Raw genomic sequence first — 10,822 nt, forward strand, 5'->3', positions numbered from 1 at the left:
ATCGTATAGTAAAGCATGGAATGAAAGGATAATTGCAATGACAAATTTTTTTGGTGATTAGGAGAAGTCTTACGTGACACTACCTCAATATCTTGATGCGATCAAAAGAAGCAATCCTGGATCTAAATACAAACTCATAATCAAAGAGATCAATCCGGAAGTTCATCAATTCACATCTATATTTTGGGTATTTGGTCCTTCGATCGAGGGATTTAAATTTTATCGACCGGTTCTTAGCATTGATGACACACACTTATACGATAAATATAAAGGTGTATTGCTTGTTGCTACAGGAGTAGATGTAGATTGTGACTTATTTCCTTTGGCCTTCGCAGTTATGGAGGTCGAGAATAGTAAAAATTAGGAGTGGTTTTTTCGTGCATTCAATTATATATTTTTAATGTGTTGCCTCATAGGAAAATTACTTTTATATCCGATAGGATGAAAGGTATTCCAAAGCATTGTACAGGAGATTTGGCTCTCATCACCATCACCGCTATTGCTTACGACACATTAGAGCTAATTTTAAAAAGAGCTTTGGTCAGATACATTTACAAAACCTTCTTTGGCAAGCGGGTTGTACACACGAAACATGTGTGTATGATCGGATACGGGATCAAATCAAGGCAACATCTCAAGCTACACATGACTGGATTGAGAGTAGTTTGGGAAGTGATTATGTTGACCGGTGAACACTAAGTAAAGATAGAGGGAATTGGTTGTGCATGATGACAACTAATTGTTCTGAAAGCTTCAACGGGGTACTTAAGGGGGCTCGAGCAATGCCCATACATGTGTTGGTTGTGAGGACATTTTATAGACTTAATCACTATTTTGTCAAGCGGCGAGAGGATAGAGCAAAGTGAGTGACGTTATTGACACCCAAAAATAAAGAGATTGTAGGAGCTCGTGTCAAGCAGGTAAGATCAATGAAGATTATTAGATATGTTGTAGATGAATGTTACATATCCGATTGATTATGGATTTTTAGTAAGTGAATTGAATTTCGGGGTACAATTGATTATGGATTGGTATGTGTTTATTTGTGTTTGCGATTGCAATGTGAATTGATAAATATGTACCAAGAGTTGGTGTTAACTTGTGGATTGACATGTATTAGCAGGAGTGAGATTTTCCAGCTAAGTGTGGGCTGGAGGATCTCTGCCAAATAGTCTGTATGCGTCAAAAATTACCTATAAGTATCCGAATATAGCTCGAGATGAAGAGAAAACGATGAACGTTGATATCCGAGTTAAAGGAGATTATCTGATGCCAAAAGGAAGCAAAGGAACATGCGAAACAAAGGAATAAAGAAACAACAAAGCGCTCAAATCGATGAAATGGAAAAACGAGACACACCAGTGTGTCTTGAACCCAAGACACATAAATGTGTCTCGGGGCCAAGACACACAGCCTTGTCTCGCATAGGCAGATTTCCCCAAAACGCGTTTTTCGATAATTTCTCAAGATTCATGCATTCCACTAGCTTCCTAACTGCTTTGAGATTATCCTTAAACGTGATAAAGTCATTACTAACTAAAGATACACTCAAATCATAAGATCTTACTCGCAAACACAGCATCTGAGGCCTATAAATACCTCCTAGCGTCCCTACGCAGGGGGGCTGGTTAAGTAATTTGGAATTTTGGACTTAAAGGCGAAGCGCTGACGGTTTAAGAACAGAACCCATGAATTTCAAAGGGAGAGAGGTGAGATCTTGGCGAACTTCAGCATAAAGAGAAAGCTTTTGAGAGATCTACAGCCTTTTTACCCTTTCCTTGGGATCAAACATCGTTTTGATCTCGAGAAGAGTATTTATCTCATATCACTGAGATATTTACTTCTGTTCTTATGTCTAAAATAAAACAAGAACACCGAGCCTTCTTCACGATCAATCTAGATCTATGATTCAGTGGTCCACGGGCTAACACGTCCTCAGCATAGGTAAAGATTCCATGCAAGCATCGATCGATAAACATTCTCTGTGTGTGTTTCCGAGAAATCTCTATTTGTTTTATTTGTGTGGAGAAGTCTTATAAAAAGGCTAACTCTTTTGAATCTGTAAATGATAAATGTTGTAAATGGATTCCACAATAAAAAGAATTTTCAACGCAAATACGCTGGCAACCACAGTTGGAGCCAACAGCCTCTTTACCGAGGCTGTCATGTCGCAACCGAAGATTAAGATCCCGATTGATGCAGAAGTCGAGCATGAGTTTAACTAACATAAGTACGAGGAATACCTCGCCTCCTCCTCCGGATTCCTCCTCTGGATTCCTCCTCCCCTTGCAAGTGCATGAAGATCTCTTCTTCGAAGAAGGTTCGCTCGTCTTCAGATCTGAAGAAGACCCAGGGTGATGACTCTCGCTCGATTGTTGCGGAGGTTTCCCCTCGTAATATCTCTCTGGCGTTCCATGAAGCCAAATTTTCTGCTTACAACAACTCCTCTTCAGTCAAGGATTTATTTAATGAAGGCGCACCAATTTTGATGAAGAGGGCTCGTCAGAGGCAGCACCAACGCCTTGCACGTTAATATGCCAAAGCCTTAGAGCAGGTTGACGGACTCCGTTATCACGCGGATTTGGAGTCAAGGAAGCGTTAAGTCACACATCTGTCTCAACGGTAGGAGATTGGTGTTTCCTCCAAGCCATCTACCAACGAATGGGTCCATGTCAAAAGGACTCGTTCGAATATCAAAGAACGCATCCAGAAGTATCGCGCACTTCTTGCGCACGTGCGTATTCTTGTGCAACTAGCACAAGAATTATAGAAGGAAGAGGTGGCCAAAGAACCACTAAAATCCTAAAAAGTCTGGGTGCCAAAGTCCAAGACGACGCTGAAATCAAGTCGGAAGATGGTTGAAATTCTGTCTGATGGCCGAGACAGCCTTACCTATCTCGCGGGCCGAGACACATCAACGTGTCTCACCCATGGCCGAGACAGGTTTGACTATCTCGCCCCAACACTCTCTCCCGCGACTGCTTCCTAGCTCCTATCAGCTTCCGATCCTGCTTCGATCTCTCCTGTACCTCCGGTGAAGCCTCACGGCAGTGTGGATCTGTCCAGATTTAAGATAACGATGGTGGATCTCCTTGACCCTTTGCACGAGGATCGAGGTAAAGCTCCGATTAAAGAACACTTATGTCTGGTGAGTAAATCCCAAGTGGCTCTCCAGACTGGAGGTCGTACACGTCCTCTTGTCAAGTCAAAGTCCTCCCGTTCTGGGAAAACTCCTATAACCACACACGTAGGGGTGCGTGTCGAAGTCCAGGAGCCCTTTAGGATTCCACACTCGTAGGAGGGTGGTTCCAAATGTGTGACTCCTGAGGATGCTAATAAGGTTCTACATCCCCGGAAGAAAACGTGTCCATCAAAAGACGACGTTATACCTGGAGAGTCGAACCAATAGCCGATAGATTGCTCTGGTCATCATGCTGATGAGTTGTACTATCAGGCTGGGGGTATGAACAAATCTCGGAAGAGAAGTTCTCGAGAAACTAACTCTCATTGTCCATGTGAGAGGCTTATCAGAGCAGTATTATCAAAGTATAGCTGCTCCAAGACTGCTCCACAGAGGGTCTTAGTATTCCAAAGGCTTTCTATCGAAGCGTCAAAGCCTAAATCAAGATGCTTCCACAAGAAAAGATCAGCCGAATTCCCATAAGTCACCATCAATACGGCGGATAAAGTAAAGTCAAAACGATGCTCGACCAACTCCAGTCCCGACTCTTATCCGGGGATATCCCAGCGTATAACTCGGCTCCAAATGGGAATGACCAGACGTAGGGATTATCAGAGGATGCATAAAGGAATATCCTCAGATGATGAAGTATTGGACACTTGCTCCGCAGTCGCTTTAGACGGAACAATGTCTAGCATGGGACTAACCCACGAGGCATTCACCATCACTCCTGATCAATTAGCTCAAATACTTTAAGAAGCTCTAGCTAAGTAGCACGAAGAGATTCGAGCTGAAATGAAGATGGAGATAGAATTAGCCATGCAGCAGATGAGGGAGTTGCAGACTCAGTCTCATCAACAACCTGAGCAAAGTCAACGAGCTGAATCTAGTCGTCATGCTCAAAATGACATAGATGATAGCGACATAGATGTAGATGAACACATTTTTCCTAATAGTCATAACACTGGGGGTGGTCTAGTTAATCTTCCTTAGCCTCCCCAACGTCCCCAAAGAAAAATGAGAACGGAGACAATAAAATGATGGAAGAGCTTGAGAACAAGGTCAACGCCTTGATGTCTGCTCAAGAGGTGAAGAAGACCGATATTCCTTGTCTATATCTGAGAGAGTAGGAGTCAATCCCGTATCCGGTGAAGTTTAACCTGATTAACTTCACATCGTTTGACGGGAAAGGCTCACCAACTCAACACTTGATCTACTTCAAGTCTTACTTGGGTATGACTTCTGGTAATGAGCCCTTGATAGTACGATCATTCGTAGACACCCTTCGTGGGCTGTCTTCGATTGATATCGACGTCTCAAGCTAGGGAGCATTAATAGTTGGATGACATGGAAAATCTCTTCCTTAATAACTTCTTCAACGATAACACTAAGGTATCAATCGGAACCCTTCTAGACGAGAAGCAGAAGAGCAGAGAGTCAGTCGACACCTTCATTAAACGCTTTTGAAGCAAAATGATGAACTGCCGTGATCCAGTCACGAAAAAGTTCATACCGCAGACATGCCATAATAATCTCTCCCTAGACATTCTGGAAGCCATGGGGATTATCCCATCCAAGACTTCGAAGGAACTGAAGGTACGCGGAGAACAAGTTGATCACTTTCTCAAAAGAAAGAAAGCTGAGAGAAGTCAACCGACGACACCTGCAACTACTGTGAACGCCAATCAAACGTCACAACAGCAACCCCAGAGGCAACAGAAGACTCCCGATCCGAGGTTCCAGAAGGAGTATTCTTTCGAAGATAATGAAATTACATCCATCTTTAAGTAACTCCTCATCAATAACAAAATCAATCTGCCACCTATTGCGGATCAAGAGGAAGCTAGCATGACTTTAGACTCAAAATATTGTGCATATCACAGGAGGGTTCAACATCCCACCAAGAATTATTTTGCCCTTAAAGACAATATTCAAGTCTTGGTTGATGACGACATCATAACGGCAAAACAAGCCAAATGAGAACGACGAAGACTCTGATGAGTATACGAGTATAAACTGCATCTCCTTGAACCTCCAACGGGTATATGAGGTTAAACTAATTCTCGAAGACTTCGATGAGTATACGAGTATAAACTGCTTCTCCCAGACTCCGATGAGTATACGAGTATAAACTGCTTCTTCATGTTTCTCCAACGAGTATACGAGGTTAAATTGCTTCCCTTATTTCCAACAACGGGAAGTGTTTAGAGAATACTACACATGGTGTTCTTAAGGATAACCCAACAACATGGCTAAAAATAATGCGCTCCTCATCGGACTCAGTTTCGCTAAAAAAGCTGGGGTAGATATGAAGTTCGAGAAGAATACAAAGTCAGGAACCAAGACCTGATTCCGTGGCAGTGTTGCCCACCAATATGGGAAGTTCCTAGAAGATACTATGCATGGTATTCTTAAGGATAACCTGAGATCAGCTGATTATTCAAGATGAAGACCAGTCATCTGAATAATTTATTCTTAATCATGATAAAAAATGATTAAGAACCTCCCACTGTGGTTTTTTAATCATTTACAATATGATTAAAACCCTCCCACTGTGACTTTCCGAGCACTCTTTCGTCGAGATGAGATTCAATAATTTTATTGGGTCAATCTTCCCTCACGAAACTCTCACTGTGACTCTAAAATCCTTCAAGGATGAAACATATCTCATCTGCTTCAACCCACTTAGGAGCAAGCTGCGAAAACCCTTTTCGGTCACCGGCATCTTCCTGATAACCAGGATTCTCTTGCGAAACGAAAGATAACGAAATGTCTTCTTTCCTTCACCCACAATCCTGGGTTAGTTTCAATCGTCAGGATCAATCCCAACCACTCATGCTGTGTTTTGGAGCACTCTTTTATTGAGATGAGATTCAATGACTATATCTGGTCAATCTTTCCTCACGAAACTCCTACGGTGTAATTGTGGAGTGCTTAATGATTCACGGTCCTCTACTACAAAATCCCTCATTGATCAAATTAATTGATGATGAGTCCACCAAAATTATTTATGGTTAAATCCATTCAAACTCTCATTGTGTCTCGGCTTTAATACTCCTACTGTTGGAGTCCTGACACGACACTCAAAATTTCAATCTGCTGATCCATGTCGATTGTCAAACCCTCTTTGTGTCAAGTCTCTATAAACCTGACACCAAAAATCCCCACTAAGTGATTTGTGCAAGTCAACATTCACATTGTTATTTGTACCTCCACTCCCACTGTGTCTTAGTCAAACCTTCCTACAATTAAGACCAAAGCCAAAATCCCCTCTAGATTCCTTCCATGAACGAGAAGTCAACTTTCAAATCAAGTGATCAAACTTTCCTACAGTTAGGATTGTCTTAAACCCTACTTGGTCAAACATTCCTACAGTTAGGGCTAAAATCGGAGTTTTCTTTCGACAAACGAGAGGTCTCCACCTAAATCGAGCGATCAAATCTTCCTACAATTAGGGTCATCTCAAATTCCTATTTGGTCAAACATTCCTATAGTTATGATCAAAACCAGAATTCCTTCTCGATAAACGAAAAATTCACCTTCAGATTGGGTAATTAAACATTCTGACAGTTAGGGTTATTCAAATCTTTTTGATTATTAGAGTGGAGATCCCACTCTTAGTTTTACCTTTCAGATTCTCGAAGTGAAGATCCCAGTTTGAGTTTTTTTTGAAGCCAGAGATAGAATATAAAATTCTTCCTCTCTAGCACCGGGTTCGTCTTCGCCCCAAGAGAAGACAGCCAGAGATAGAATATAAAATTCTTCCTCTCCAGTACTGAGTTTGTCTTTGCCCTAAGAGAAGACAGCAGGGGATAGAATATTAAATTATTTCTCTCCAGCACCGGGTTCGTCTTTACCCCAAGAGAAGATAACTGGAGATAGAATATAAAATTCTTCCTCTCTAGTACCGGGTTCGTCTTTGCCCCAAGAGAAGATATCGTTTTTAACACCAAAATCTATGTCTCACACGCATAGGGGACTTTATCTCGATCCTTAATTAGAGATAAGCATATGCCTAACATGCGTTACCGGTTAGTCTTTTCTCGTGAAAATGACAAGAGTCTACGTATTCAATATCGTAGCAAGTTATTATTAATGATACCAAAATCCATACCTTACATGCATGGAGGACTTTACCTTGATCCTTAATTAGAGATAAGCCTATGTCTAACACACGCTACCGGTTAGTCTTTTCCCGTGAAAATGACAAGAGTCTACGTATTTAATATCGTAGCAAGTTATTATTAATAACATCAAGATCCATTCCTTACACACACGAGGGACTTTATTTCGATCCCTAATTAGAGATAAGCCTACGCCTAACATGCGTTATCATTTAATCTTTCCCGTGAAAATGACATGAGCCTACGTATTTAATATCTTAGTAGGTTATTATTAATGACACCAAAATCCATATCTTACATGCATGTGGGACTTTATTTCGATCCCTAATTAGAGATAAGCTTACGTCTAACACACGTTACCGGTTAGTCTTTCCCTGTGAAAATGACAAGGTCTATGTATTCAATATCATAGCACCAAGTTTAAGAGAGTTTATTCTTTTAGCATAATGTTACATGTAGAACAGACTTAGACAATTCACATGCTAGGCCGACTCAAATGGTGATCGGTAAATACTCATCAAATTCGTTGATGACTGAGGGTTTGCTAAAAATCCTATAATAAGCAGCTCGCGACGACAGATTCGTTCTCAACTTGTATGGAGTCTGCGGTGGTAGTCAAGGCCTTGGTAACCTCCTCCTCTATAACATTGCTTTAATAGTCACTGACACACCAACTTCATCAGTTGGTCTCGTGACTCGAGCACCTGGGGTAGCTTCAGAGATAGTAGCTGTATCAGTACCAACAGATGATCCTACAATCAAATCTCGCACAAAGAGCTCAACTTGGCGAGTGTCTGATACATTCTCAGCTTATTTTTCCTAAACTCCAAGAAGTATACGAGTATAAATTGCTCCTTCACACTCTAATACCTTAAGAGCTTAAACTGTGTAGACTCTAATTAACGTACGAGTATAAACTATGTTCACACCATAACGCCAGTCAACACGTTAACAATTTCGCCAAAATAAGCCTCAGGATAATTTTTAGGTCAAAATTACCCCCGGGAGTTCAATCACAAGTCAGATACAAATTCCCGACGAAGACTATCAGTTCAACGTCGATTCAATGACGCGAATTAATTCAATTATCAAATGCACCAGTTTTAATTCAAGATTTCGACAACGGTCAGATGATAAACGCAGCACTGGAAGAATTTTAGACTATTCGATAAAAAATACTGAATAGGATGAAAGCTGAAGAAGTCAAAGAATTGAATGTTAGTCTTATCTTATACAAAGTATTCCAAACTCCTCTAAAAAAGAATAAGATTGAAATACTTTGGAGGAGGTATCTTTAGGCGTTAAAAATTACCTATAGGTGTCCGAATACAGCTCAAGATGAAGAGAAGATGATGAACGTTGATATCCGAGTTAAAGGGGATTATCCGATGCCAAAGGGAAGCAAAGGAACATGCGAAACAATGGAACAAAGAAACAACAAAGCGCTCAAATTGACAAAACAGAAAAACGAGACACAACCAGTGTGTCTCGAAGCCGAGACACATAAATGTGTCTCGGGGCTGAGACAGACAAGTGTGTTTCGGTGCCGAGACATACAACCCTGTCTCACACAGGAAGATTACCCCAAAACGTGTTTTTTGATGATTTCTCAGGATTCGTGCATTCCACTAGCTTCCTAACTGCATTGGGATTATCCTTAAATGTGATAAATTCATTACTAACTGAAGATACACTCAAATCACGAGATCTTATCTACAAACACGGCATCCGAGGCCTATAAATATCCCCCTAGCATCCCTACGTAGGGGGGTGAGTAATCTAGAATTTTGTACTTGGAGGCGAAGCACTGACGGTTTAAGAGAAAAACCCATGAATTTTAGAGGGAGAGAGGCGAGATCTTGGCGAACTTCAATATAAATAGGAAACTTTCGAGAGATCTACAGCCTTTTCACCCTTTCCTTGGGATCAAACATTATTTTGATCTCGAGAAGAGTATTTATCTTATATCACCGAGATATTTACTTCTGTTCTTGTGTCTAGAATGAAACAAGAACACCGAGCCTTCTTCACGATCAATCTAGATCTGTGATTCGGTGGTCCACGGGCTAACACGTCCCCGGCACAAGCAACAATCCTACGAAAGCAACGATCAATAAATGTTCTCTGCGTGTGTTTTTAGGAAGTATTTGTTTGTTTTATTTGTGTAGAAAATTCTTATAAAAGGGCTAACTCTTTTGAATTTGTAAACGATAAACGTTGTAAATGGATTCCATAATAAAAATGATTTCCAACGTAAACATAGTCGGAGTTGGGAACCCCGACCATTTCGAATTAGGCATTTCAAAATGGTCGGGGTTCCCAACGTTGACTAATTTAAATAGATGCTAAATTAGTCAGGGTTTCAAAATGGTCGGGGTTCCCAACGCTGACCATTTCTGGCATGGGTTCTAGCTTGGGCTAAAGTCTCTGCCAAATGGTCAGAGTTCCCAACCTCAACCAACTTAAATAGGTGCTAAATTAGTCGGGGTTTCGAACCTCGACTAATTTACCTGGTAAATTGTCAGCGAGGTCCAAAATAGTAGGGGTTGCTAACTCTGACTAATTAGGATCGCGTTTAAAAAAATTGACCTACTTTCTGGCTACGATACCGACGTGACAAGAAAGTAAGTCGATTTTTGTAATAAAGTTTTAATAGGGTTGATTTTTGAGAATAAAATAAGGAATGAGTTTATTTAGAAATTTTCTTCAAGCCAGAAGTTTAGGGTGCTTTTGAAGTCGTGCGCGCTGGTTACCAGCCTGTGCATATGTGCACTGATACCGCTGGCTATGGTCAACTGAAGTGGGCTTCTGTGTGAGGAAACGAGAATTCTCTCTTCTTCCCTTTTTTTAAAATAAAAAACATTAAATTAATAAATGGGATATATCCAAATATCTATATATGATAGAATGCAGATACTGAGACAAAATATAGAAATGAAAAATATTCAGACACGTATTTGAATATCCAAATATATGTATGGATCCGAGATTATTTTGACTATTAGATCCATGACTTGAAATCGATTTTGATGGTCCATCTAATCTGAAAATTTTCAGATATGCCAGACATTAATGTGCTCTCATTTGAGAAAATTATTATATTCAAGTATCTTTTTGTATGACATGAACTATATATTTTTTCATTCTTGTGTTTTCTCCTCATGTGTTTTTTGGTATCTGTATGTATTTTCTCTTATTTATATTAGTATTCAACAAGCAAATTTGACATGTGCGATGCCACATTAGTGTGAAAAAGTAATTAAAAATGGTTTCAACATTTGATTTGAAAATACATCTCATAACCATTTAGAAAGAAAAAATAATAATTTGATAGAGTATTTTGGATCTAAGTGATTCTAAAAGGGACAAAATTTTAAAAACACCATTTTTTAAAATTTATTCCGCAAAAACAACCGTGTATAAAAAAAAGAGCAAAACCGACCCTTTTCAGATGAAAAGGGTCGGTTTTGCTGTCGGAGCGGTTTTGCAAACTGCATGGGACTACTAGTCTCATGCA

Source organism: Asparagus officinalis, chromosome 5 (genome assembly GCF_001876935.1).
Source record: "Asparagus officinalis chromosome 5, Aspof.V1, whole genome shotgun sequence".
In the NCBI taxonomy this organism is placed as follows: Eukaryota; Viridiplantae; Streptophyta; class Magnoliopsida; order Asparagales; family Asparagaceae; genus Asparagus; species Asparagus officinalis.